This window comes from Gadus chalcogrammus, chromosome 12, assembly GCF_026213295.1.
Source record: "Gadus chalcogrammus isolate NIFS_2021 chromosome 12, NIFS_Gcha_1.0, whole genome shotgun sequence".
In the NCBI taxonomy this organism is placed as follows: domain Eukaryota; kingdom Metazoa; phylum Chordata; class Actinopteri; order Gadiformes; family Gadidae; genus Gadus; species Gadus chalcogrammus.
Window position 1 is genome coordinate 6,957,808 of NC_079423.1, and position 25,254 is coordinate 6,983,061.

Here is a 25,254-nt window from a genome sequence, read left to right on the forward strand (position 1 = left end):
ACACTTTAACCGTTAACCTTGGTTCAAACATTTAACATCACACGCACACGCAGTGTATTTCAGATAATTAATGAATTCAGATGTCACAATGATCGTTTACATGGATAAGGAGTCCTACTGAATCAATTACTGCCGTTTATATCTAACTAATGATTGTTTTTGTGAGTGTGTAACGTCGAGCCTCAGCAGCTTTCTCACTCCTTATGTGCTACTGTATAAAACCTGGTTTTGCGCCTGCACTAATTGCTTACGGCCATACCACCCTGAACACGCCCGATCTCGTCCTGATCTCGGAAGCTAAGCAGGGTCGGGCCTGGTTAGTACTTGGATGGGAGACCGCCTGGGATACCAGGTGCTGTAAGCTTTTTCTTTTTCAACTCGAGCTCATTGCCTCCGTGGCCTACCGTGACCTGATGTTTACTGCCAACCGCTTTGGAGGATTTAAGCAACATACAAAAACTGACAACGTCTCTCAAAACTATTTTTGTGAAACATGAGGACAGTATAGTGATACTGCCAGCAGGGAGCACCAGAGAGCTGAACCGACAGTTGTACATTTCTTAAACTTTCACCAACACAAACACGCACGCTCACTTCAGATCATGGGAGGACGTCAAAAAATCACCACCCATTCTCTGACACTTTAACCGTTAACCTTGGTTCAAACATTTAACATCACACGCACACGCAGTGTATTTCAGATAATTAATGAATTCAGATGTCACAATGATCGTTTACATGGATAAGGAGTCCTACTGAATCAATTACTGCCGTTTATATCTAACTAATGATTGTTTTTGTAAAAGTGTAACGTCGAGCCTCAGCAGCTTTCTCACTCCTTATGTGCTACTGTATAAAACCTGGTTTTGCGCCTGCACTAATTGCTTACGGCCATACCACCCTGAACACGCCCGATCTCGTCTGATCTCGGAAGCTAAGCAGGGTCGGGCCTGGTTAGTACTTGGATGGGAGACCGCCTGGGAATACCAGGTGCTGTAAGCTTTTTCTTTTTCAACTCGAGCTCATTGACTCCGTGGCCTACCGTGGCGTACCGTGACCTGATGTTTACTGCCAACCGCTTTGGAGGATTTAAGCAACATACAAAAACTGACAACGTCTCTCAAAACTATTTTTGTGAAACATGAGGACAGTATAGTGATACTGCCAGCAGGGAGCACCAGAGAGCTGAACCGACAGTTGTACATTTCTTAAACTTTCACCAACACAAACACGCACGCTCACTTCAGATCATGGGAGGACGTCAAAAAATCACCACCCATTCTCTGACACTTTAACCGTTAACCTTGGTTCAAACATTTAACATCACACGCACACGCAGTGTATTTCAGATAATTAATGAATTCAGATGTCACAATGATCGTTTACATGGATAAGGAGTCCTACTGAATCAATTACTGCCGTTTATATCTAACTAATGATTGTTTTTGTAAAAGTGTAACGTCGAGCCTCAGCAGCTTTCTCACTCCTTATGTGCTACTGTATAAAACCTGGTTTTGCGCCTGCACTAATTGCTTACGGCCATACCACCCTGAACACGCCCGATCTCGTCTGATCTCGGAAGCTAAGCAGGGTCGGGCCTGGTTAGTACTTGGATGGGAGACCGCCTGGGAATACCAGGTGCTGTAAGCTTTTTCTTTTTCAACTCGAGCTCATTGACTCCGTGGCCTACCGTGGCGTACCGTGACCTGATGTTTACTGCCAACCGCTTTGGAGGATTTAAGCAACATACAAAAACTGACAACGTCTCTCAAAACTATTTTGTGAAACATGAGGACAGTATAGTGATACTGCCAGCAGGGAGCACCAGAGAGCTGAACCGACAGTTGTACATTTCTTAAACTTTCACCAACACAAACACGCACGCTCACTTCAGATCATGGGAGGACGTCAAAAAATCACCACCCATTCTCTGACACTTTAACCGTTAACCTTGGTTCAAACATTTAACATCACACGCACACGCAGTGTATTTCAGATAATTAATGAATTCAGATGTCACAATGATCGTTTACATGGATAAGGAGTCCTACTGAATCAATTACTGCCGTTTATATCTAACTAATGATTGTTTTTGTAAAAGTGTAACGTCGAGCCTCAGCAGCTTTCTCACTCCTTATGTGCTACTGTATAAAACCTGGTTTTGCGCCTGCACTAATTGCTTACGGCCATACCACCCTGAACACGCCCGATCTCGTCTGATCTCGGAAGCTAAGCAGGGTCGGGCCTGGTTAGTACTTGGATGGGAGACCGCCTGGGAATACCAGGTGCTGTAAGCTTTTTCTTTTTCAACTCGAGCTCATTGACTCCGTGGCCTACCGTGGCGTACCGTGACCTGATGTTTACTGCCAACCGCTTTGGAGGATTTAAGCAACATACAAAAACTGACAACGTCTCTCAAAACTATTTTTGTGAAACATGAGGACAGTATAGTGATACTGCCAGCAGGGAGCACCAGAGAGCTGAAACGACAGTTGTACATTTCTTAAACTTTCACCAACACAAACACGCACGCTCACTTCAGATCATGGGAGGACGTCAAAAAATCACCACCCATTCTCTGACACTTTAACCGTTAACCTTGGTTCAAACATTTAACATCACACGCACACGCAGTGTATTTCAGATAATTAATGAATTCAGATGTCACAATGATCGTTTACATGGATAAGGAGTCCTACTGAATCAATTACTGCCGTTTATATCTAACTAATGATTGTTTTTGTAAAAGTGTAACGTCGAGCCTCAGCAGCTTTCTCACTCCTTATGTGCTACTGTATAAAACCTGGTTTTGCGCCTGCACTAATTGCTTACGGCCATACCACCCTGAACACGCCCGATCTCGTCTGATCTCGGAAGCTAAGCAGGGTCGGGCCTGGTTAGTACTTGGATGGGAGACCGCCTGGGAATACCAGGTGCTGTAAGCTTTTTCTTTTTCAACTCGAGCTCATTGACTCCGTGGCCTACCGTGGCGTACCGTGACCTGATGTTTACTGCCAACCGCTTTGGAGGATTTAAGCAACATACAAAAACTGACAACGTCTCTCAAAACTATTTTTGTGAAACATGAGGACAGTATAGTGATACTGCCAGCAGGGAGCACCAGAGAGCTGAACCGACAGTTGTACATTTCTTAAACTTTCACCAACACAAACACGCACGCTCACTTCAGATCATGGGAGGACGTCAAAAATCACCACCCATTCTCTGACACTTTAACCGTTAACCTTGGTTCAAACATTTAACATCACACGCACACGCAGTGTATTTCAGATAATTAATGAATTCAGATGTCACAATGATCGTTTACATGGATAAGGAGTCCTACTGAATCAATTACTGCCGTTTATATCTAACTAATGATTGTTTTTGTAAAAGTGTAACGTCGAGCCTCAGCAGCTTTCTCACTCCTTATGTGCTACTGTATAAAACCTGGTTTTGCGCCTGCACTAATTGCTTACGGCCATACCACCCTGAACACGCCCGATCTCGTCTGATCTCGGAAGCTAAGCAGGGTCGGGCCTGGTTAGTACTTGGATGGGAGACCGCCTGGGAATACCAGGTGCTGTAAGCTTTTTCTTTTTCAACTCGAGCTCATTGCCTCCGTGGCCTACCGTGGCGTACCGTGACCTGATGTTTACTGCCAACCGCTTTGGAGGATTTAAGCAACATACAAAAACTGACAACGTCTCTCAAAACTATTTTTGTGAAACATGAGGACAGTATAGTGATACTGCCAGCAGGGAGCACCAGAGAGCTGAACCGACAGTTGTACATTTCTTAAACTTTCACCAACACAAACACGCACGCTCACTTCAGATCATGGGAGGACGTCAAAAAATCACCACCCATTCTCTGACACTTTAACCGTTAACCTTGGTTCAAACATTTAACATCACACGCACACGCAGTGTATTTCAGATAATTAATGAATTCAGATGTCACAATGATCGTTTACATGGATAAGGAGTCCTACTGAATCAATTACTGCCGTTTATATCTAACTAATGATTGTTTTTGTAAAAGTGTAACGTCGAGCCTCAGCAGCTTTCTCACTCCTTATGTGCTACTGTATAAAACCTGGTTTTGCGCCTGCACTAATTGCTTACGGCCATACCACCCTGAACACGCCCGATCTCGTCTGATCTCGGAAGCTAAGCAGGGTCGGGCCTGGTTAGTACTTGGATGGGAGACCGCCTGGGAATACCAGGTGCTGTAAGCTTTTTCTTTTTCAACTCGAGCTCATTGCCTCCGTGGCCTACCGTGGCGTACCGTGACCTGATGTTTACTGCCAACCGCTTTGGAGGATTTAAGCAACATACAAAAACTGACAACGTCTCTCAAAACTATTTTTGTGAAACATGAGGACAGTATAGTGATACTGCCAGCAGGGAGCACCAGAGAGCTGAACCGACAGTTGTACATTTCTTAAACTTTCACCAACACAAACACGCACGCTCACTTCAGATCATGGGAGGACGTCAAAAAATCACCACCCATTCTCTGACACTTTAACCGTTAACCTTGGTTCAAACATTTAACATCACACGCACACGCAGTGTATTTCAGATAATTAATGAATTCAGATGTCACAATGATCGTTTACATGGATAAGGAGTCCTACTGAATCAATTACTGCCGTTTATATCTAACTAATGATTGTTTTTGTAAGAGTGTAACGTCGAGCCTCAGCAGCTTTCTCACTCCTTATGTGCTACTGTATAAAACCTGGTTTTGCGCCTGCACTAATTGCTTACGGCCATACCACCCTGAACACGCCCGATCTCGTCTGATCTCGGAAGCTAAGCAGGGTCGGGCCTGGTTAGTACTTGGATGGGAGACCGCCTGGGAATACCAGGTGCTGTAAGCTTTTTCTTTTTCAACTCGAGCTCATTGACTCCGTGCCTACCGTGGCGTACCGTGACCTGATGTTTACTGCCAACCGCTTTGGAGGATTTAAGCAACATACAAAAACTGACAACGTCTCTCAAAACTATTTTTGTGAAACATGAGGACAGTATAGTGATACTGCCAGCAGGGAGCACCAGAGAGCTGAACCGACAGTTGTACATTTCTTAAACTTTCACCAACACAAACACGCACGCTCACTTCAGATCATGGGAGGACGTCAAAAAATCACCACCCATTCTCTGACACTTTAACCGTTAACCTTGGTTCAAACATTTAACATCACACGCACACGCAGTGTATTTCAGATAATTAATGAATTCAGATGTCACAATGATCGTTTACATGGATAAGGAGTCCTACTGAATCAATTACTGCCGTTTATATCTAACTAATGATTGTTTTTGTAAAAGTGTAACGTCGAGCCTCAGCAGCTTTCTCACTCCTTATGTGCTACTGTATAAAACCTGGTTTTGCGCCTGCACTAATTGCTTACGGCCATACCACCCTGAACACGCCCGATCTCGTCTGATCTCGGAAGCTAAGCAGGGTCGGGCCTGGTTAGTACTTGGATGGGAGACCGCCTGGGAATACCAGGTGCTGTAAGCTTTTTCTTTTTCAACTCGAGCTCATTGACTCCGTGGCCTACCGTGGCGTACCGTGACCTGATGTTTACTGCCAACCGCTTTGGAGGATTTAAGCAACATACAAAAACTGACAACGTCTCTCAAAACTATTTTTGTGAAACATGAGGACAGTATAGTGATACTGCCAGCAGGGAGCACCAGAGAGCTGAACCGACAGTTGTACATTTCTTAAACTTTCACCAACACAAACACGCACGCTCACTTCAGATCATGGGAGGACGTCAAAAAATCACCACCCATTCTCTGACACTTTAACCGTTAACCTTGGTTCAAACATTTAACATCACACGCACACGCAGTGTATTTCAGATAATTAATGAATTCAGATGTCACAATGATCGTTTACATGGATAAGGAGTCCTACTGAATCAATTACTGCCGTTTATATCTAACTAATGATTGTTTTTGTAAAAGTGTAACGTCGAGCCTCAGCAGCTTTCTCACTCCTTATGTGCTACTGTATAAAACCTGGTTTTGCGCCTGCACTAATTGCTTACGGCCATACCACCCTGAACACGCCCGATCTCGTCTGATCTCGGAAGCTAAGCAGGGTCGGGCCTGGTTAGTACTTGGATGGGAGACCGCCTGGGAATACCAGGTGCTGTAAGCTTTTCTTTTTCAACTCGAGCTCATTGACTCCGTGGCGTACCGTGACCTGATGTTTACTGCCAACCGCTTTGGAGGATTTAAGCAACATACAAAAACTGACAACGTCTCTCAAAACTATTTTTGTGAAACATGAGGACAGTATAGTGATACTGCCAGCAGGGAGCACCAGAGAGCTGAACCGACAGTTGTACATTTCTTAAACTTTCACCAACACAAACACGCACGCTCACTTCAGATCATGGGAGGACGTCAAAAAATCACCACCCATTCTCTGACACTTTAACCGTTAACCTTGGTTCAAACATTTAACATCACACGCACACGCAGTGTATTTCAGATAATTAATGAATTCAGATGTCACAATGATCGTTTACATGGATAAGGAGTCCTACTGAATCAATTACTGCCGTTTATATCTAACTAATGATTGTTTTTGTAAAAGTGTAACGTCGAGCCTCAGCAGCTTTCTCACTCCTTATGTGCTACTGTATAAAACCTGGTTTTGCGCCTGCACTAATTGCTTACGGCCATACCACCCTGAACACGCCCGATCTCGTCTGATCTCGGAAGCTAAGCAGGGTCGGGCCTGGTTAGTACTTGGATGGGAGACCGCCTGGGAATACCAGGTGCTGTAAGCTTTTTCTTTTTCAACTCGAGCTCATTGACTCCGTGGCCTACCGTGGCGTACCGTGACCTGATGTTTACTGCCAACCGCTTTGGAGGATTTAAGCAACATACAAAAACTGACAACGTCTCTCAAAACTATTTTTGTGAAACATGAGGACAGTATAGTGATACTGCCAGCAGGGAGCACCAGAGAGCTGAACCGACAGTTGTACATTTCTTAAACTTTCACCAACACAAACACGCACGCTCACTTCAGATCATGGGAGGACGTCAAAAAATCACCACCCATTCTCTGACACTTTAACCGTTAACCTTGGTTCAAACATTTAACATCACACGCACACGCAGTGTATTTCAGATAATTAATGAATTCAGATGTCACAATGATCGTTTACATGGATAAGGAGTCCTACTGAATCAATTACTGCCGTTTATATCTAACTAATGATTGTTTTTGTAAAAGTGTAACGTCGAGCCTCAGCAGCTTTCTCACTCCTTATGTGCTACTGTATAAAACCTGGTTTTGCGCCTGCACTAATTGCTTACGGCCATACCACCCTGAACACGCCCGATCTCGTCTGATCTCGGAAGCTAAGCAGGGTCGGGCCTGGTTAGTACTTGGATGGGAGACCGCCTGGGAATACCAGGTGCTGTAAGCTTTTTCTTTTTCAACTCGAGCTCATTGACTCCGTGGCCTACCGTGGCGTACCGTGACCTGATGTTTACTGCCAACCGCTTTGGAGGATTTAAGCAACATACAAAAACTGACAACGTCTCTCAAAACTATTTTTGTGAAACATGAGGACAGTATAGTGATACTGCCAGCAGGGAGCACCAGAGAGCTGAACCGACAGTTGTACATTTCTTAAACTTTCACCAACACAAACACGCACGCTCACTTCAGATCATGGGAGGACGTCAAAAAATCACCACCCATTCTCTGACACTTTAACCGTTAACCTTGGTTCAAACATTTAACATCACACGCACACGCAGTGTATTTCAGATAATTAATGAATTCAGATGTCACAATGATCGTTTACATGGATAAGGAGTCCTACTGAATCAATTACTGCCGTTTATATCTAACTAATGATTGTTTTTGTAAAAGTGTAACGTCGAGCCTCAGCAGCTTTCTCACTCCTTATGTGCTACTGTATAAAACCTGGTTTTGCGCCTGCACTAATTGCTTACGGCCATACCACCCTGAACACGCCCGATCTCGTCTGATCTCGGAAGCTAAGCAGGGTCGGGCCTGGTTAGTACTTGGATGGGAGACCGCCTGGGAATACCAGGTGCTGTAAGCTTTTTCTTTTTCAACTCGAGCTCATTGACTCCGTGGCCTACCGTGGCGTACCGTGACCTGATGTTTACTGCCAACCGCTTTGGAGGATTTAAGCAACATACAAAAACTGACAACGTCTCTCAAAACTATTTTTGTGAAACATGAGGACAGTATAGTGATACTGCCAGCAGGGAGCACCAGAGAGCTGAACCGACAGTTGTACATTTCTTAAACTTTCACCAACACAAACACGCACGCTCACTTCAGATCATGGGAGGACGTCAAAAAATCACCACCCATTCTCTGACACTTTAACCGTTAACCTTGGTTCAAACATTTAACATCACACGCACACGCAGTGTATTTCAGATAATTAATGAATTCAGATGTCACAATGATCGTTTACATGGATAAGGAGTCCTACTGAATCAATTACTGCCGTTTATATCTAACTAATGATTGTTTTTGTAAAAGTGTAACGTCGAGCCTCAGCAGCTTTCTCACTCCTTATGTGCTACTGTATAAAACCTGGTTTTGCGCCTGCACTAATTGCTTACGGCCATACCACCCTGAACACGCCCGATCTCGTCTGATCTCGGAAGCTAAGCAGGGTCGGGCCTGGTTAGTACTTGGATGGGAGACCGCCTGGGAATACCAGGTGCTGTAAGCTTTTTCTTTTTCAACTCGAGCTCATTGACTCCGTGGCCTACCGTGGCGTACCGTGACCTGATGTTTACTGCCAACCGCTTTGGAGGATTTAAGCAACATACAAAAACTGACAACGTCTCTCAAAACTATTTTTGTGAAACATGAGGACAGTATAGTGATACTGCCAGCAGGGAGCACCAGAGAGCTGAACCGACAGTTGTACATTTCTTAAACTTTCACCAACACAAACACGCACGCTCACTTCAGATCATGGGAGGACGTCAAAAAATCACCACCCATTCTCTGACACTTTAACCGTTAACCTTGGTTCAAACATTTAACATCACACGCACACGCAGTGTATTTCAGATAATTAATGAATTCAGATGTCACAATGATCGTTTACATGGATAAGGAGTCCTACTGAATCAATTACTGCCGTTTATATCTAACTAATGATTGTTTTTGTAAAAGTGTAACGTCGAGCCTCAGCAGCTTTCTCACTCCTTATGTGCTACTGTATAAAACCTGGTTTTGCGCCTGCACTAATTGCTTACGGCCATACCACCCTGAACACGCCCGATCTCGTCTGATCTCGGAAGCTAAGCAGGGTCGGGCCTGGTTAGTACTTGGATGGGAGACCGCCTGGGAATACCAGGTGCTGTAAGCTTTTTCTTTTTCAACTCGAGCTCATTGACTCCGTGGCCTACCGTGGCGTACCGTGACCTGATGTTTACTGCCAACCGCTTTGGAGGATTTAAGCAACATACAAAAACTGACAACGTCTCTCAAAACTATTTTTGTGAAACATGAGGACAGTATAGTGATACTGCCAGCAGGGAGCACCAGAGAGCTGAACCGACAGTTGTACATTTCTTAAACTTTCACCAACACAAACACGCACGCTCACTTCAGATCATGGGAGGACGTCAAAAAATCACCACCCATTCTCTGACACTTTAACCGTTAACCTTGGTTCAAACATTTAACATCACACGCACACGCAGTGTATTTCAGATAATTAATGAATTCAGATGTCACAATGATCGTTTACATGGATAAGGAGTCCTACTGAATCAATTACTGCCGTTTATATCTAACTAATGATTGTTTTTGTAAAAGTGTAACGTCGAGCCTCAGCAGCTTTCTCACTCCTTATGTGCTACTGTATAAAACCTGGTTTTGCGCCTGCACTAATTGCTTACGGCCATACCACCCTGAACACGCCCGATCTCGTCTGATCTCGGAAGCTAAGCAGGGTCGGGCCTGGTTAGTACTTGGATGGGAGACCGCCTGGGAATACCAGGTGCTGTAAGCTTTTTCTTTTTCAACTCGAGCTCATTGACTCCGTGGCCTACCGTGGCGTACCGTGACCTGATGTTTACTGCCAACCGCTTTGGAGGATTTAAGCAACATACAAAAACTGACAACGTCTCTCAAAACTATTTTTGTGAAACATGAGGACAGTATAGTGATACTGCCAGCAGGGAGCACCAGAGAGCTGAACCGACAGTTGTACATTTCTTAAACTTTCACCAACACAAACACGCACGCTCACTTCAGATCATGGGAGGACGTCAAAAAATCACCACCCATTCTCTGACACTTTAACCGTTAACCTTGGTTCAAACATTTAACATCACACGCACACGCAGTGTATTTCAGATAATTAATGAATTCAGATGTCACAATGATCGTTTACATGGATAAGGAGTCCTACTGAATCAATTACTGCCGTTTATATCTAACTAATGATTGTTTTTGTAAAAGTGTAACGTCGAGCCTCAGCAGCTTTCTCACTCCTTATGTGCTACTGTATAAAACCTGGTTTTGCGCCTGCACTAATTGCTTACGGCCATACCACCCTGAACACGCCCGATCTCGTCTGATCTCGGAAGCTAAGCAGGGTCGGGCCTGGTTAGTACTTGGATGGGAGACCGCCTGGGAATACCAGGTGCTGTAAGCTTTTTCTTTTTCAACTCGAGCTCATTGACTCCGTGGCCTACCGTGGCGTACCGTGACCTGATGTTTACTGCCAACCGCTTTGGAGGATTTAAGCAACATACAAAAACTGACAACGTCTCTCAAAACTATTTTGTGAAACATGAGGACAGTATAGTGATACTGCCAGCAGGGAGCACCAGAGAGCTGAACCGACAGTTGTACATTTCTTAAACTTTCACCAACACAAACACGCACGCTCACTTCAGATCATGGGAGGACGTCAAAAAATCACCACCCATTCTCTGACACTTTAACCGTTAACCTTGGTTCAAACATTTAACATCACACGCACACGCAGTGTATTTCAGATAATTAATGAATTCAGATGTCACAATGATCGTTTACATGGATAAGGAGTCCTACTGAATCAATTACTGCCGTTTATATCTAACTAATGATTGTTTTTGTAAAAGTGTAACGTCGAGCCTCAGCAGCTTTCTCACTCCTTATGTGCTACTGTATAAAACCTGGTTTTGCGCCTGCACTAATTGCTTAACGGCCATACCACCCTGAACACGCCCTGATCTCGTCTGATCTCGGAAGCTAAGCAGGGTCGGGCCTGGTTAGTACTTGGATGGGAGACCGCCTGGGAATACCAGGTGCTGTAAGCTTTTTCTTTTTCAACTCGAGCTCATTGACTCCGTGGCCTACCGTGGCGTACCGTGACCTGATGTTTACTGCCAACCGCTTTGGAGGATTTAAGCAACATACAAAAACTGACAACGTCTCTCAAAACTGTTTTTGTGAAACATGAGGACAGTATAGTGATACTGCCAGCAGGGAGCACCAGAGAGCTGAACCGACAGTTGTACATTTCTTAAACTTTCACCAACACAAACACGCACGCTCACTTCAGATCATGGGAGGACGTCAAAAAATCACCACCCATTCTCTGACACTTTAACCGTTAACCTTGGTTCAAACATTTAACATCACACGCACACGCAGTGTATTTCAGATAATTAATGAATTCAGATGTCACAATGATCGTTTACATGGATAAGGAGTCCTACTGAATCAATTACTGCCGTTTATATCTAACTAATGATTGTTTTTGTAAAAGTGTAACGTCGAGCCTCAGCAGCTTTCTCACTCCTTATGTGCTACTGTATAAAACCTGGTTTTGCGCCTGCACTAATTGCTTACGGCCATACCACCCTGAACACGCCCGATCTCGTCTGATCTCGGAAGCTAAGCAGGGTCGGGCCTGGTTAGTACTTGGATGGGAGACCGCCTGGGAATACCAGGTGCTGTAAGCTATTTTCTTTTTCAACTCGAGCTCATTGACTCCGTGGCCTACCGTGGCGTACCGTGACCTGATGTTTACTGCCAACCGCTTTGGAGGATTTAAGCAACATACAAAAACTGACAACGTCTCTCAAAACTATTTTTGTGAAACATGAGGACAGTATAGTGATACTGCCAGCAGGGAGCACCAGAGAGCTGAACCGACAGTTGTACATTTCTTAAACTTTCACCAACACAAACACGCACGCTCACTTCAGATCATGGGAGGACGTCAAAAAATCACCACCCATTCTCTGACACTTTAACCGTTAACCTTGGTTCAAACATTTAACATCACACGCACACGCAGTGTATTTCAGATAATTAATGAATTCAGATGTCACAATGATCGTTTACATGGATAAGGAGTCCTACTGAATCAATTACTGCCGTTTATATCTAACTAATGATTGTTTTTGTAAGAGTGTAACGTCGAGCCTCAGCAGCTTTCTCACTCCTTATGTGCTACTGTATAAAACCTGGTTTTGCGCCTGCACTAATTGCTTACGGCCATACCACCCTGAACACGCCCGATCTCGTCTGATCTCGGAAGCTAAGCAGGGTCGGGCCTGGTTAGTACTTGGATGGGAGACCGCCTGGGAATACCAGGTGCTGTAAGCTTTTTCTTTTTCAACTCGAGCTCATTGCCTCCGTGGCCTACCGTGGCGTACCGTGACCTGATGTTTACTGCCAACCGCTTTGGAGGATTTAAGCAACATACAAAAACTGACAACGTCTCTCAAAACTATTTTTGTGAAACATGAGGACAGTATAGTGATACTGCCAGCAGGGAGCACCAGAGAGCTGAACCGACAGTTGTACATTTCTTAAACTTTCACCAACACAAACACGCACGCTCACTTCAGATCATGGGAGGACGTCAAAAAATCACCACCCATTCTCTGACACTTTAACCGTTAACCTTGGTTCAAACATTTAACATCACACGCACACGCAGTGTATTTCAGATAATTAATGAATTCAGATGTCACAATGATCGTTTACATGGATAAGGAGTCCTACTGAATCAATTACTGCCGTTTATATCTAACTAATGATTGTTTTTGTAAGAGTGTAACGTCGAGCCTCAGCAGCTTTCTCACTCCTTATGTGCTACTGTATAAAACCTGGTTTTGCGCCTGCACTAATTGCTTACGGCCATACCACCCTGAACACGCCCGATCTCGTCTGATCTCGGAAGCTAAGCAGGGTCGGGCCTGGTTAGTACTTGGATGGGAGACCGCCTGGGAATACCAGGTGCTGTAAGCTTTTTCTTTTTCAACTCGAGCTCATTGCCTCCGTGGCCTACCGTGGCGTACCGTGACCTGATGTTTACTGCCAACCGCTTTGGAGGATTTAAGCAACATACAAAAACTGACAACGTCTCTCAAAACTATTTTTGTGAAACATGAGGACAGTATAGTGATACTGCCAGCAGGGAGCACCAGAGAGCTGAACCGACAGTTGTACATTTCTTAAACTTTCACCAACACAAACACGCACGCTCACTTCAGATCATGGGAGGACGTCAAAAAATCACCACCCATTCTCTGACACTTTAACCGTTAACCTTGGTTCAAACATTTAACATCACACGCACACGCAGTGTATTTCAGATAATTAATGAATTCAGATGTCACAATGATCGTTTACATGGATAAGGAGTCCTACTGAATCAATTACTGCCGTTTATATCTAACTAATGATTGTTTTTGTAAAAGTGTAACGTCGAGCCTCAGCAGCTTTCTCACTCCTTATGTGCTACTGTATAAAACCTGGTTTTGCGCCTGCACTAATTGCTTACGGCCATACCACCCTGAACACGCCCGATCTCGTCTGATCTCGGAAGCTAAGCAGGGTCGGGCCTGGTTAGTACTTGGATGGGAGACCGCCTGGGAATACCAGGTGCTGTAAGCTTTTTCTTTTTCAACTCGAGCTCATTGACTCCGTGGCCTACCGTGGCGTACCGTGACCTGATGTTTACTGCCAACCGCTTTGGAGGATTTAAGCAACATACAAAAACTGACAACGTCTCTCAAAACTATTTTTGTGAAACATGAGGACAGTATAGTGATACTGCCAGCAGGGAGCACCAGAGAGCTGAACCGACAGTTGTACATTTCTTAAACTTTCACCAACACAAACACGCACGCTCACTTCAGATCATGGGAGGACGTCAAAAAATCACCACCCATTCTCTGACACTTTAACCGTTAACCTTGGTTCAAACATTTAACATCACACGCACACGCAGTGTATTTCAGATAATTAATGAATTCAGATGTCACAATGATCGTTTACATGGATAAGGAGTCCTACTGAATCAATTACTGCCGTTTATATCTAACTAATGATTGTTTTTGTAAAAGTGTAACGTCGAGCCTCAGCAGCTTTCTCACTCCTTATGTGCTACTGTATAAAACCTGGTTTTGCGCCTGCACTAATTGCTTACGGCCATACCACCCTGAACACGCCCGATCTCGTCTGATCTCGGAAGCTAAGCAGGGTCGGGCCTGGTTAGTACTTGGATGGGAGACCGCCTGGGAATACCAGGTGCTGTAAGCTTTTTCTTTTTCAACTCGAGCTCATTGACTCCGTGGCCTACCGTGGCGTACCGTGACCTGATGTTTACTGCCAACCGCTTTGGAGGATTTAAGCAACATACAAAAACTGACAACGTCTCTCAAAACTATTTTTGTGAAACATGAGGACAGTATAGTGATACTGCCAGCAGGGAGCACCAGAGAGCTGAACCGACAGTTGTACATTTCTTAAACTTTCACCAACACAAACACGCACGCTCACTTCAGATCATGGGAGGACGTCAAAAAATCACCACCCATTCTCTGACACTTTAACCGTTAACCTTGGTTCAAACATTTAACATCACACGCACACGCAGTGTATTTCAGATAATTAATGAATTCAGATGTCACAATGATCGTTTACATGGATAAGGAGTCCTACTGAATCAATTACTGCCGTTTATATCTAACTAATGATTGTTTTTGTAAAAGTGTAACGTCGAGCCTCAGCAGCTTTCTCACTCCTTATGTGCTACTGTATAAAACCTGGTTTTGCGCCTGCACTAATTGCTTACGGCCATACCACCCTGAACACGCCCGATCTCGTCTGATCTCGGAAGCTAAGCAGGGTCGGGCCTGGTTAGTACTTGGATGGGAGACCGCCTGGGAATACCAGGTGCTGTAAGCTTTTTCTTTTTCAACTCGAGCTCATTGACTCCGTGGCCTACCGTGGCGTACCGTGACCTGATGTTTACTGCCAACCGCTTTGGAGGATTTAAGCAACATACAAAAACTGACAACGTCTCTCAAAACTATTTTTGTGAAACATGAGGACAGTATAGTGATACTGCCAGCAGGGAGCACCAGAGAGCTGAACCGACAGTTGTACATTTCTTAAACTTTCACCAACACAAACACGCACGCTCACTTCAGATCATGGGAGGACGTCAAAAAATCACCACCCATTCTCTGACACTTTAACCGTTAACCTTGGTTCAAACATTTAACATCACACGCACACGCAGTGTATTTCAGATAATTAATGAATTCAGATGTCACAATGATCGTTTACATGGATAAGGAGTCCTACTGAATCAATTACTGCCGTTTATATCTAACTAATGATTGTTTTTGTAAAAGTGTAACGTCGAGCCTCAGCAGCTTTCTCACTCCTTATGTGCTACTGTATAAAACCTGGTTTTGCGCCTGCACTAATTGCTTACGGCCATACCACCCTGAACACGCCCGATCTCGTCTGATCTCGGAAGCTAAGCAGGGTCGGGCCTGGTTAGTACTTGGATGGGAGACCGCCTGGGAATACCAGGTGCTGTAAGCTTTTTCTTTTTCAACTCGAGCTCATTGACTCCGTGGCCTACCGTGGCGTACCGTGACCTGATGTTTACTGCCAACCGCTTTGGAGGATTTAAGCAACATACAAAAACTGACAACGTCTCTCAAAACTATTTTTGTGAAACATGAGGACAGTATAGTGATACTGCCAGCAGGGAGCACCAGAGAGCTGAAACGACAGTTGTACATTTCTTAAACTTTCACCAACACAAACACGCACGCTCACTTCAGATCATGGGAGGACGTCAAAAAATCACCACCCATTCTCTGACACTTTAACCGTTAACCTTGGTTCAAACATTTAACATCACACGCACACGCAGTGTATTTCAGATAATTAATGAATTCAGATGTCACAATGATCGTTTACATGGATAAGGAGTCCTACTGAATCAATTACTGCCGTTTATATCTAACTAATGATTGTTTTTGTAAAAGTGTAACGTCGAGCCTCAGCAGCTTTCTCACTCCTTATGTGCTACTGTATAAAACCTGGTTTTGCGCCTGCACTAATTGCTTACGGCCATACCACCCTGAACACGCCCGATCTCGTCTGATCTCGGAAGCTAAGCAGGGTCGGGCCTGGTTAGTACTTGGATGGGAGACCGCCTGGGAATACCAGGTGCTGTAAGCTTTATCTTTTTCAACTCGAGCTCATTGACTCCGTGGCCTACCGTGGCGTACCGTGACCTGATGTTTACTGCCAACCGCTTTGGAGGATTTAAGCAACATACAAAAACTGACAACGTCTCTCAAAACTATTTTTGTGAAACATGAGGACAGTATAGTGATACTGCCAGCAGGGAGCACCAGAGAGCTGAACGGACAGTTGTACATTTCTTAAACTTTCACCAACACAAACACGCACGCTCACTTCAGATCATGGGAGGACGTCAAAAAATCACCACCCATTCTCTGACACTTTAACCGTTAACCTTGGTTCAAACATTTAACATCACACGCTCACGCAGTGTATTTCAGATAATTAATGAATTCAGATGTCACAATGATCGTTTACATGGATAAGGAGTCCTACTGAATCAATTACTGCCGTTTATATCTAACTAATGATTGTTTTTGTAAAAGTGTAACGTCGAGCCTCAGCAGCTTTCTCACTCCTTATGTGCTACTGTATAAAACCTGGTTTTGCGCCTGCACTAATTGCTTACGGCCATACCACCCTGAACACGCCCGATCTCGTCTGATCTCGGAAGCTAAGCAGGGTCAGGCCTGGTTAGTACTTGGATGGGAGACCGCCTGGGAATACCAGGTGCTGTAAGCTTTTTCTTTTTCAACTCGAGCTCATTGACTCCGTGGCCTACCGTGGCGTACCGTGACCTGATGTTTACTGCCAACCGCTTTGGAGGATTTAAGCAACATACAAAAACTGACAACGTCTCTCAAAACTATTTTTGTGAAACATGAGGACAGTATAGTGATACTGCCAGCAGGGAGCACCAGAGAGCTGAACCGACAGTTGTACATTTCTTAAACTTTCACCAACACAAACACGCACGCTCACTTCAGATCATGGGAGGACGTCAAAAAATCACCACCCATTCTCTGACACTTTAACCGTTAACCTTGGTTCAAACATTTAACATCACACGCATCACGCAGTGTATTTCAGATAATTAATGAATTCAGATGTCACAATGATCGTTTACATGGATAAGGAGTCCTACTGAATCAATTACTGCCGTTTATATCTAACTAATGATTGTTTTTGTAAAAGTGTAACGTCGAGCCTCAGCAGCTTTCTCACTCCTTATGTGCTACTGTATAAAACCTGGTTTTGCGCCTGCACTAATTGCTTACGGCCATACCACCCTGAACACGCCCTGATCTCGTCTGATCTCGGAAGCTAAGCAGGGTCGGGCCTGGTTAGTACTTGGATGGGAGACCGCCTGGGAATACCAGGTGCTGTAAGCATTTTCTTTTTCAACTCGAGCTCATTGACTCCGTGGCCTACCGTGGCGTACCGTGACCTGATGTTTACTGCCAACCGCTTTGGAGGATTTAAGCAACATACAAAAACTGACAACGTCTCTCAAAACTATTTTTGTGAAACATGAGGACAGTATAGTGATACTGCCAGCAGGGAGCACCAGAGAGCTGAACCGACAGTTGTACATTTCTTAAACTTTCACCAACACAAACACGCACGCTCACTTCAGATCATGGGAGGACGTCAAAAAATCACCACCCATTCTCTGACACTTTAACCGTTAACCTTGGTTCAAACATTTAACATCACACGCACATCGCAGTGTATTTCAGATAATTAATGAATTCAGATGTCACAATGATCGTTTACATGGATAAGGAGTCCTACTGAATCAATTACTGCCGTTTATATCTAACTAATGATTGTTTTTGTAAAAGTGTAACGTCGAGCCTCTGCAGCTTTCTCACTCCTTATGTGCTACTGTATAAAACCTGGTTTTGCGCTTGCACTAATTGCTTACGGCCATACCACCCTGAACACGCCCGATCTCGTCTGATCTCGGAAGCTAAGCAGGGTCGTGCCTGGTTAGTACTTGGATGGGAGACCGCCTGGGAATACCAGGTGCTGTAAGCTGTTTCTTTTTCAACTCGAGCTCATTGCCTCCGTGGCCTACCGTGGCGTACCGTGACCTGATGTTTACTGCCAACCGCTTTGGAGGATTTAAGCAACATACAAAAACTGACAACGTCTCTCAAAACTATTTTTGTGAAACATGAGGACAGTATAGTGATACTGCCAGCAGGGAGCACCAGAGAGCTGAACCGACCGTTGTACATTTCTTAAACTTTCACCAACACAAACACGCACGCTCACTTCAGATCATGGGAGGACGTCAAAAAATCACCACCCATTCTCTGACACTTTAACCGTTAACCTTGGTTCAAACATTTAACATCACACGCACACGCAGTGTATTTCAGATAATTAATGAATTCAGATGTCACAATGATCGTTTACATGGATAAGGAGTCCTACTGAATCAATTACTGCCGTTTATATCTAACTAATGATTGTTTTTGTAAAAGTGTAACGTTGAGCCTCAGCAGCTTTCTCACTCCTTATGTGCTACTGTATAAAACCTGGTTTTGCGCCTGCAATAATTTATTATGGCAATACCACCCTGAACACGCCCGATCTCGTCTGATTTCGGAAGCTAAGCAGGGTTGGGCATGGTTAGTACTTGGATGGGAGACCGCCTGGGAATACCAGGTGCTGTAAGATTTTTCTTTTTCAACTCGAGCTCATTGACTCCGTGGCCTACCGTGGCGTACCGTGACCTGATGTTTACTGCCAACCGCTTTGGAGGATTTAAGCAACATACAAAAACTGAAAACGTCTCTCAAAACTATTTTTGTGAAACATGAGGACAGTATAGTGATACTGCCAGCAGGGAGCACCAGAGAGCTGAACCGACAGTTGTACATTTCTTAAACTTTCACCAACACAAACACGCACGCTCACTTCAGTGGGGTGTTCCACAAAGCCGGTTTTATCACATAACCGGGTAAGTTAACCCAGGGTTTTCGGTAACCCTAGGTTTTCCGTTCCAAAAGGATCACGGTATGTTAGTTGCTATAGCAACATATGCTCTGAATCAAACCTGGTCGGACCAGGTTTTGCGCAGGTTAAGTTTGAAACATAACCCGGTTTTGGGTATTTCAACCGGCGTTCACCGCAGATTTCATGTGTTCACAATGGCATGCCCTTTTGATGAGAGAACTGCTGATATCAGAGCGCAAATTATACGTGCAATCCACCGGGAGCGATTGATAAGACCACGGCTCGACATCTTGGCATAGGCTATGGATTACTTTTTGCTGGAGTGGAGAGATATAGATTCTCGCGCAAATCTTTAATATATTTAAATAGCCTTAGATAGCCAACACTACCAATCGAGGACCTGGCCTCAGTTCACTCCAGACTATTTGCGTAGCCCTCCGTTTTTTTCAAATGGTAGTTTTATCTAGGCTATAATGCTGGAGATGCTGAGCACATCAGGGTCGTTTCAGATGACCCATCCAAGATTTGTATCGGCCTCCTATCATACAAAGAGCAATAGGCTATTGTCTGAGTAGCCTACTATGCCGAGAGGCATTTACAACATAAAGTATAAAATAGTCCTAACGGACTTGCATCCACTGGAGAATGTTCGATCGTAGCCGGCGGCTTCATTCCAAGCACTGATCCATCTTGATCTGTGAAGTTGATGAATTGTCACTTTTAGGTTGTCTACCCAGTTACCAAAAAAAGAAACATTTGGAATAGTATGCGCTGTGGCAAGCACACGGTTTGCATGTGTTACTTCGAAGGCAAAAAAAATCGAAAATACAAGAAAACACAAAAACCTACATTCAACCAGTGTGGGGTATGGCCCATGACTCTCTGAGGTGGTAGGTACCTCCAGGTACCCCCTCCATGCCAGGGCGCCCTGAATTTATGTTTATTAACAGCTCCTCCACCGGGGTCAAGACAATTTGAGGGCCAGATCCAGTCTGCCGACTGTCGGCCTTTTCACGATTGGCTTAAAAAAGTGGCTTATTTAAATGTATACCAATACGATGGTGGGAAAAGCTTACCAGTTTGTATGTTTTTTATACTTCATTTTTATACTTAATCCTCTGACCGCTTGGAAGCAATCGGAGTACATATTGTTTTAGAAGAAAGGGGTTATGTGGTAGGATCTTTAAGAATGCTTAACTGGGATATTTATATATTCATGATGGCTCAAATATTAAGGATCATGCTTTTGACGTGTAACTAACGCATTTACGCGGTCAGCGATCCGCTGCCAGGCTTTGGTTCTCCGGGTTCCAGAGGTTTTAGCGTTCCCTTTTCTTGTGATAATGTCCTTCTCCTCGTCATAGCTCTCCAGGAGAACCTGGAGTTCCATTTCATTGAAATAAGCGGCCCGTTTCGCCATATCGATCAGGGTTTCCATGATCCATACATCACGTCTTTTTAAGTTTGGCGTGGACGCGCACAACCCTGTGTTAACCAACCCCGAGTTGATTGAACTAATGCATAACCGCTGCTGTGGAACCGAAAACTCTGGGTTGGTCGGCACAGGGTCAATCAACCTAGAGTTCAGCGTTAACTCAGTGTTTGTTAAACCTCCGTTCGTGGAACACCCCTCAGATCATGGGAGGACGTCAAAAAATCACCACCCATTCTCTGACACTTTAACCGTTAACCTTGGTTCAAACATTTAACATCACACGCACACGCAGTGTATTTCAGATAATTAATGAATTCAGATGTCACAATGATCGTTTACATGGATAAGGAGTCCTACTGAATCAATTACTGCCGTTTATATCTAACTAATGATTGTTTTTGTAAAAGTGTAACGTTGAGCCTCAGCAGCTTTCTCACTCCTTATGTGCTACTGTATAAAACCTGGTTTTGCGCCAGCACTAATTGATTACGGCCATACCACCCTGAACATGCCCGATCTCGTCTGATCTCGGAAGCTAAGCAGGGTCGGGCCTGGTTTGTAGTTGGATGGGAGACCGCCTGGGAATACCAGGTGCTGTAAGATTTTTCTTTTTCAACTCGAGCTCATTGCCTCCGTGGCCTACCGTGGCGTACCGTGACCTGATGTTTACTGCCAACCGCTTTGGAGGATTTAAGCAACATACAAAAACTGACAACGTCTCTCAAAACTATTTTTGTGAAACATGAGGACAGTATAGTGATACTGCCAGCAGGGAGCACCAGAGAGCTGAAACGACAGTTGTACATTTCTTAAACTTTCACCAACACAAACACGCACGCTCACTTCAGGTCATGGGAGGACGTCAAAAAATCACCACCCATTCTCTGACACTTTAACCGTTAACCTTGGTTCAAACATTTAACATCACACGCACACGCAGTGTATTTCAGATAATTAATGAATTCAGATGTCACAATGATCGTTTACATGGATAAGGAGTCCTACTGAATCAATTACTGCCGTTTATATCTAACTAATGATTGTTTTTGTAAAAGTGTAACGTCGAGCCTCAGCAGCTTTCTCACTCCTTATGTGCTACTGTATAAAACCTGGTTTTGCGCCTGCACTAATTGCTTACGGCCATACCACCCTGAACACGGCCCGATCTCGTCTGATCTCGGAAGCTAAGCAGGGTCGGGCCTGGTTAGTACTTGGATGGGAGACCTCCTCAGAAGCCCAGGTTGCTGTAAGTAGTGACGGGTGTCACCAAAAGAAAAAAAAAACACGCCCGATCTCGTCTGATCTCGGAAGCTAAGCAGGGTCGGGCCTGGTTAGTACTTGGATGGGAGACCGCCTGGGAATACCAGGTGCTGTAAGCTTTTTCTTTTTCAACTCGAGCTCATTGACTCCGTGGCCTACCGTGGCGTACCGTGACCTGATGTTTACTGCCAACCGCTTTGGAGGATTTAAGCAACATACAAAAACTGACAACGTCTCTCAAAACTATTTTTGTGAAACATGAGGACAGTATAGTGATACTGCCAGCAGGGAGCACCAGAGAGCTGAACCGACAGTTGTACATTTCTTAAACTTTCACCAACACAAACACGCACGCTCACTTCAGATCATGGGAGGACGTCAAAAAATCACCACCCATTCTCTGACACTTTAACCGTTAACCTTGGTTCAAACATTTAACATCACACGCTCACGCAGTGTATTTCAGATAATTAATGAATTCAGATGTCACAATGATCGTTTACATGGATAAGGAGTCCTACTGAATCAATTACTGCCTTTTATATCTAACTAATGATTGTTTTTGTAAAAGTGTAACGTCGAGCCTCAGCAGCTTTCTCACTCCTTATGTGCTACTGTATAAAACCTGGTTTTGCGCCTGCACTAATTGATTACGGCCATACCACCCTGAACATGCCCGATCTCGTCTGATATCGGAAGCTAAGCAGGGTCGGGCCTGGTTAGTACTTGGATGGGAGACCGCCTGGGAATACCAGGTGCTGTAATATTTTTCTTTTTCAACTCGAGCTCATTGCCTCCGTGGCCTACCGTGGCGTACCGTGACCTGATGTTTACTGCCAACCGCTTTGGAGGATTTAAGAAACATACAAAAACTGACAACGTCTCTCAAAACTATTTTTGTGAAACATGAGGACAGTATAGTGATACTGCCAGCAGGGAGCACCAGAGAGCTGAAACGACAGTTGTACATTTCTTAAACTTTCACCAACACAAACACGCACGCTCACTTCAGATCATGGGAGGACGTCAAAAAATCACCACCCATTCTCTGACACTTTAACCGTTAACCTTGGTTCGAACATTTAACATCACACGCTCACGCAGTGTATTTCAGATAATTAATGAATTCAGATGTCACAATGATCGTTTACATGGATAAGGAGTCCTACTGAATCAATTACTGCCGTTTATATCTAACTAATGATTGTTTTTGTAAAAGTGTAACGTCAAGCCTCAGCAGCTTTCTCACTCCTTATGTGCTACTGTATAAAACCTGGTTTTGCGCCTGCACTAATTGCTTACGGCCATACCACCCTGAACACGCCCGATCTCGTCTGATCTCGGTAGCTAAGCAGGGTCGGGCCTGGTTAGTACTTGGATGGGTGCCCGACTGGGAATACCAGGTGCTGTAAGCTTTTTCTTTTTCAACTCGAGCTCATTGCCTCCGTGGCCTACCGTGGCGTACCGTGACCTGATGTTTACTGCCAACCGCTTTGGAGGATTTAAGCAACATACAAAAACTGACAACGTCTCTCAAAACTATTTTTGTGAAACATGAGGACAGTATAGTGATACTGCCAGCAGGGAGCACCAGAGAGCTGAAACGACAGTTGTACATTTCTTAAACTTTCACCAACACAAACACGCACGCTCACTTCAGATCATGGGAGGACGTCAAAAAATCACCACCCATTCTCTGACACTTTAACCGTTAACCTTGGTTCAAACATTTAACATCACACGCACACGCAGTGTATTTCAGATAATTAATGAATTCAGATGTCACAATGATCGTTTACATGGATAAGGAGTCCTACTGAATCAATTACTGCCGTTTATATCTAACTAATGATTGTTTTTGTAAAAGTGTAACGTCGAGCCTCAGCAGCTTTCTCACTCCTTATGTGCTACTGTATAAAACCTGGTTTTGCGCCTGCACTAATTGCTTACGGCCATACCACCCTGAACACGCCCGATCTCGTCTGATCTCAGAAGCTAAGCAGGGTCAGGCCTGGTTAGTACTTGGATGGGAGACCGCCTGGGAATACCAGGTGCTGTAAGCTTTTTCTTTTTCAACTCGAGCTCATTGACTCCGTGGCCTACCGTGGCGTACCGTGACCTGATGTTTACTGCCAACCGCTTTGGAGGATTTAAGCAACATACAAAAACTGACAACGTCTCTCAAAACTATTTTTGTGAAACATGAGGACAGTATAGTGATACTGCCAGCAGGGAGCACCAGAGAGCTGAACCGACAGTTGTACATTTCTTAAACTTTCACCAACACAAACACGCACGCTCACTTCAGATCATGGGAGGACGTCAAAAAATCACCACCCATTCTCTGACACTTTAACCGTTAACCTTGGTTCAAACATTTAACATCACACGCTCACGCAGTGTATTTCAGATAATTAATGAATTCAGATGTCACAATGATCGTTTACATTGATAAGGAGTCCTACTGAATCAATTACTGCCGTTTATATCTAACTAATGATTGTTTTTGTAAAAGTGTAACGTCAAGCCTCAGCAGCTTTCTCACTCCTTATGTGCTACTGTATAAAACCTGGTTTTGCGCCTGCACTATTTGCTTACGGCCATACCACCCTGAACACGCCTCATCTCGTCTGATCTCGGAAGCTAAGCAGGGTCGGGCCTGGTTAGTAATTGGATGGGAGACCGCCTGGGAATACCAGGTGCTGTAAGCTTTTTCTTTTTCAACTCGAGCTCATTGACTCCGTGGCCTACCGTGGCGTACCGTGACCTGATGTTTACTGCCAACCGCTTTGGAGGATTTAAGCAACATACAAAAACTGACAACGTCTCTCAAAACTATTTTTGTGAAACATGAGGACAGTATAGTGATACTGCCAGCAGGGAGCACCAGAGAGCTGAACCGACAGTTGTACATTTCTTAAACTTTCACCAACACAAACACGCACGCTCACTTCAGATCATGGGAGGACGTCAAAAAATCACCACCCATTCTCTGACACTTTAACCGTTAACCTTGGTTCAAACATTTAACATCACACGCTCTCGCAGTGTATTTCAGATAATTAATGAATTCAGATGTCACAATGATCGTTTACATGGATAAGGAGTCCTACTGAATCAATTACTGCCGTTTATATCTAACT

At 44.3% G+C, this 25,254-nt stretch overlaps 36 non-coding genes across 36 annotated transcripts; all 36 read left to right on the forward strand.

Annotated features, from left to right (window-relative positions):
• Window positions 1-245: 245 nt before the first annotated feature.
• On the forward strand, window positions 246-364 carry LOC130401265 (5S ribosomal RNA). Its single transcript, XR_008903729.1, has one exon. It is a non-coding gene; the product is annotated as a 5S ribosomal RNA (ribosomal RNA).
• Window positions 365-883: 519 nt separating this feature from the next.
• Window positions 884-1,002, forward strand: LOC130396433 (5S ribosomal RNA). The gene has a single exon (XR_008899072.1). It is a non-coding gene; the product is annotated as a 5S ribosomal RNA (ribosomal RNA).
• Window positions 1,003-1,531: 529 nt separating this feature from the next.
• LOC130396435 (5S ribosomal RNA) lies at window positions 1,532-1,650 on the forward strand. The gene has a single exon (XR_008899074.1). It is a non-coding gene; the product is annotated as a 5S ribosomal RNA (ribosomal RNA).
• A 528-nt stretch (window positions 1,651-2,178) lies between these two features.
• LOC130396436 (5S ribosomal RNA) lies at window positions 2,179-2,297 on the forward strand. The gene has a single exon (XR_008899075.1). It is a non-coding gene; the product is annotated as a 5S ribosomal RNA (ribosomal RNA).
• Window positions 2,298-2,826: 529 nt separating this feature from the next.
• Window positions 2,827-2,945, forward strand: LOC130396437 (5S ribosomal RNA). Its single transcript, XR_008899076.1, has one exon. It is a non-coding gene; the product is annotated as a 5S ribosomal RNA (ribosomal RNA).
• A 528-nt stretch (window positions 2,946-3,473) lies between these two features.
• On the forward strand, window positions 3,474-3,592 carry LOC130396438 (5S ribosomal RNA). Its single transcript, XR_008899077.1, has one exon. It is a non-coding gene; the product is annotated as a 5S ribosomal RNA (ribosomal RNA).
• A 529-nt stretch (window positions 3,593-4,121) lies between these two features.
• Window positions 4,122-4,240, forward strand: LOC130396439 (5S ribosomal RNA). Its single transcript, XR_008899078.1, has one exon. It is a non-coding gene; the product is annotated as a 5S ribosomal RNA (ribosomal RNA).
• Window positions 4,241-4,769: 529 nt separating this feature from the next.
• LOC130396441 (5S ribosomal RNA) lies at window positions 4,770-4,888 on the forward strand. Its single transcript, XR_008899079.1, has one exon. It is a non-coding gene; the product is annotated as a 5S ribosomal RNA (ribosomal RNA).
• A 528-nt stretch (window positions 4,889-5,416) lies between these two features.
• On the forward strand, window positions 5,417-5,535 carry LOC130396442 (5S ribosomal RNA). Its single transcript, XR_008899080.1, has one exon. It is a non-coding gene; the product is annotated as a 5S ribosomal RNA (ribosomal RNA).
• A 529-nt stretch (window positions 5,536-6,064) lies between these two features.
• LOC130396443 (5S ribosomal RNA) lies at window positions 6,065-6,183 on the forward strand. The gene has a single exon (XR_008899081.1). It is a non-coding gene; the product is annotated as a 5S ribosomal RNA (ribosomal RNA).
• A 518-nt stretch (window positions 6,184-6,701) lies between these two features.
• LOC130396444 (5S ribosomal RNA) lies at window positions 6,702-6,820 on the forward strand. The gene has a single exon (XR_008899082.1). It is a non-coding gene; the product is annotated as a 5S ribosomal RNA (ribosomal RNA).
• A 529-nt stretch (window positions 6,821-7,349) lies between these two features.
• LOC130396445 (5S ribosomal RNA) lies at window positions 7,350-7,468 on the forward strand. The gene has a single exon (XR_008899083.1). It is a non-coding gene; the product is annotated as a 5S ribosomal RNA (ribosomal RNA).
• Window positions 7,469-7,997: 529 nt separating this feature from the next.
• On the forward strand, window positions 7,998-8,116 carry LOC130396447 (5S ribosomal RNA). The gene has a single exon (XR_008899085.1). It is a non-coding gene; the product is annotated as a 5S ribosomal RNA (ribosomal RNA).
• Window positions 8,117-8,645: 529 nt separating this feature from the next.
• Window positions 8,646-8,764, forward strand: LOC130396448 (5S ribosomal RNA). Its single transcript, XR_008899086.1, has one exon. It is a non-coding gene; the product is annotated as a 5S ribosomal RNA (ribosomal RNA).
• A 529-nt stretch (window positions 8,765-9,293) lies between these two features.
• Window positions 9,294-9,412, forward strand: LOC130396449 (5S ribosomal RNA). The gene has a single exon (XR_008899087.1). It is a non-coding gene; the product is annotated as a 5S ribosomal RNA (ribosomal RNA).
• A 529-nt stretch (window positions 9,413-9,941) lies between these two features.
• LOC130396450 (5S ribosomal RNA) lies at window positions 9,942-10,060 on the forward strand. Its single transcript, XR_008899088.1, has one exon. It is a non-coding gene; the product is annotated as a 5S ribosomal RNA (ribosomal RNA).
• Window positions 10,061-10,589: 529 nt separating this feature from the next.
• LOC130396452 (5S ribosomal RNA) lies at window positions 10,590-10,708 on the forward strand. Its single transcript, XR_008899089.1, has one exon. It is a non-coding gene; the product is annotated as a 5S ribosomal RNA (ribosomal RNA).
• A 529-nt stretch (window positions 10,709-11,237) lies between these two features.
• LOC130395527 (5S ribosomal RNA) lies at window positions 11,238-11,357 on the forward strand. Its single transcript, XR_008898575.1, has one exon. It is a non-coding gene; the product is annotated as a 5S ribosomal RNA (ribosomal RNA).
• Window positions 11,358-11,886: 529 nt separating this feature from the next.
• On the forward strand, window positions 11,887-12,005 carry LOC130396453 (5S ribosomal RNA). Its single transcript, XR_008899090.1, has one exon. It is a non-coding gene; the product is annotated as a 5S ribosomal RNA (ribosomal RNA).
• Window positions 12,006-12,535: 530 nt separating this feature from the next.
• Window positions 12,536-12,654, forward strand: LOC130396454 (5S ribosomal RNA). Its single transcript, XR_008899091.1, has one exon. It is a non-coding gene; the product is annotated as a 5S ribosomal RNA (ribosomal RNA).
• Window positions 12,655-13,183: 529 nt separating this feature from the next.
• On the forward strand, window positions 13,184-13,302 carry LOC130396455 (5S ribosomal RNA). Its single transcript, XR_008899092.1, has one exon. It is a non-coding gene; the product is annotated as a 5S ribosomal RNA (ribosomal RNA).
• Window positions 13,303-13,831: 529 nt separating this feature from the next.
• On the forward strand, window positions 13,832-13,950 carry LOC130396456 (5S ribosomal RNA). The gene has a single exon (XR_008899093.1). It is a non-coding gene; the product is annotated as a 5S ribosomal RNA (ribosomal RNA).
• Window positions 13,951-14,479: 529 nt separating this feature from the next.
• LOC130396457 (5S ribosomal RNA) lies at window positions 14,480-14,598 on the forward strand. Its single transcript, XR_008899094.1, has one exon. It is a non-coding gene; the product is annotated as a 5S ribosomal RNA (ribosomal RNA).
• Window positions 14,599-15,127: 529 nt separating this feature from the next.
• On the forward strand, window positions 15,128-15,246 carry LOC130396459 (5S ribosomal RNA). The gene has a single exon (XR_008899096.1). It is a non-coding gene; the product is annotated as a 5S ribosomal RNA (ribosomal RNA).
• Window positions 15,247-15,775: 529 nt separating this feature from the next.
• Window positions 15,776-15,894, forward strand: LOC130396460 (5S ribosomal RNA). The gene has a single exon (XR_008899097.1). It is a non-coding gene; the product is annotated as a 5S ribosomal RNA (ribosomal RNA).
• A 529-nt stretch (window positions 15,895-16,423) lies between these two features.
• Window positions 16,424-16,542, forward strand: LOC130396461 (5S ribosomal RNA). The gene has a single exon (XR_008899098.1). It is a non-coding gene; the product is annotated as a 5S ribosomal RNA (ribosomal RNA).
• Window positions 16,543-17,071: 529 nt separating this feature from the next.
• On the forward strand, window positions 17,072-17,190 carry LOC130400507 (5S ribosomal RNA). Its single transcript, XR_008902989.1, has one exon. It is a non-coding gene; the product is annotated as a 5S ribosomal RNA (ribosomal RNA).
• Window positions 17,191-17,720: 530 nt separating this feature from the next.
• Window positions 17,721-17,840, forward strand: LOC130394058 (5S ribosomal RNA). Its single transcript, XR_008897254.1, has one exon. It is a non-coding gene; the product is annotated as a 5S ribosomal RNA (ribosomal RNA).
• A 530-nt stretch (window positions 17,841-18,370) lies between these two features.
• LOC130400862 (5S ribosomal RNA) lies at window positions 18,371-18,489 on the forward strand. The gene has a single exon (XR_008903332.1). It is a non-coding gene; the product is annotated as a 5S ribosomal RNA (ribosomal RNA).
• A 529-nt stretch (window positions 18,490-19,018) lies between these two features.
• LOC130395519 (5S ribosomal RNA) lies at window positions 19,019-19,137 on the forward strand. The gene has a single exon (XR_008898568.1). It is a non-coding gene; the product is annotated as a 5S ribosomal RNA (ribosomal RNA).
• Window positions 19,138-21,335: 2,198 nt separating this feature from the next.
• Window positions 21,336-21,454, forward strand: LOC130395491 (5S ribosomal RNA). Its single transcript, XR_008898542.1, has one exon. It is a non-coding gene; the product is annotated as a 5S ribosomal RNA (ribosomal RNA).
• A 529-nt stretch (window positions 21,455-21,983) lies between these two features.
• LOC130395360 (5S ribosomal RNA) lies at window positions 21,984-22,104 on the forward strand. Its single transcript, XR_008898426.1, has one exon. It is a non-coding gene; the product is annotated as a 5S ribosomal RNA (ribosomal RNA).
• Window positions 22,105-22,759: 655 nt separating this feature from the next.
• On the forward strand, window positions 22,760-22,878 carry LOC130394919 (5S ribosomal RNA). The gene has a single exon (XR_008898031.1). It is a non-coding gene; the product is annotated as a 5S ribosomal RNA (ribosomal RNA).
• Window positions 22,879-23,407: 529 nt separating this feature from the next.
• On the forward strand, window positions 23,408-23,526 carry LOC130401070 (5S ribosomal RNA). The gene has a single exon (XR_008903531.1). It is a non-coding gene; the product is annotated as a 5S ribosomal RNA (ribosomal RNA).
• A 529-nt stretch (window positions 23,527-24,055) lies between these two features.
• On the forward strand, window positions 24,056-24,174 carry LOC130394486 (5S ribosomal RNA). The gene has a single exon (XR_008897639.1). It is a non-coding gene; the product is annotated as a 5S ribosomal RNA (ribosomal RNA).
• Window positions 24,175-24,703: 529 nt separating this feature from the next.
• Window positions 24,704-24,822, forward strand: LOC130395544 (5S ribosomal RNA). The gene has a single exon (XR_008898591.1). It is a non-coding gene; the product is annotated as a 5S ribosomal RNA (ribosomal RNA).
• Window positions 24,823-25,254: the final 432 nt, after the last annotated feature.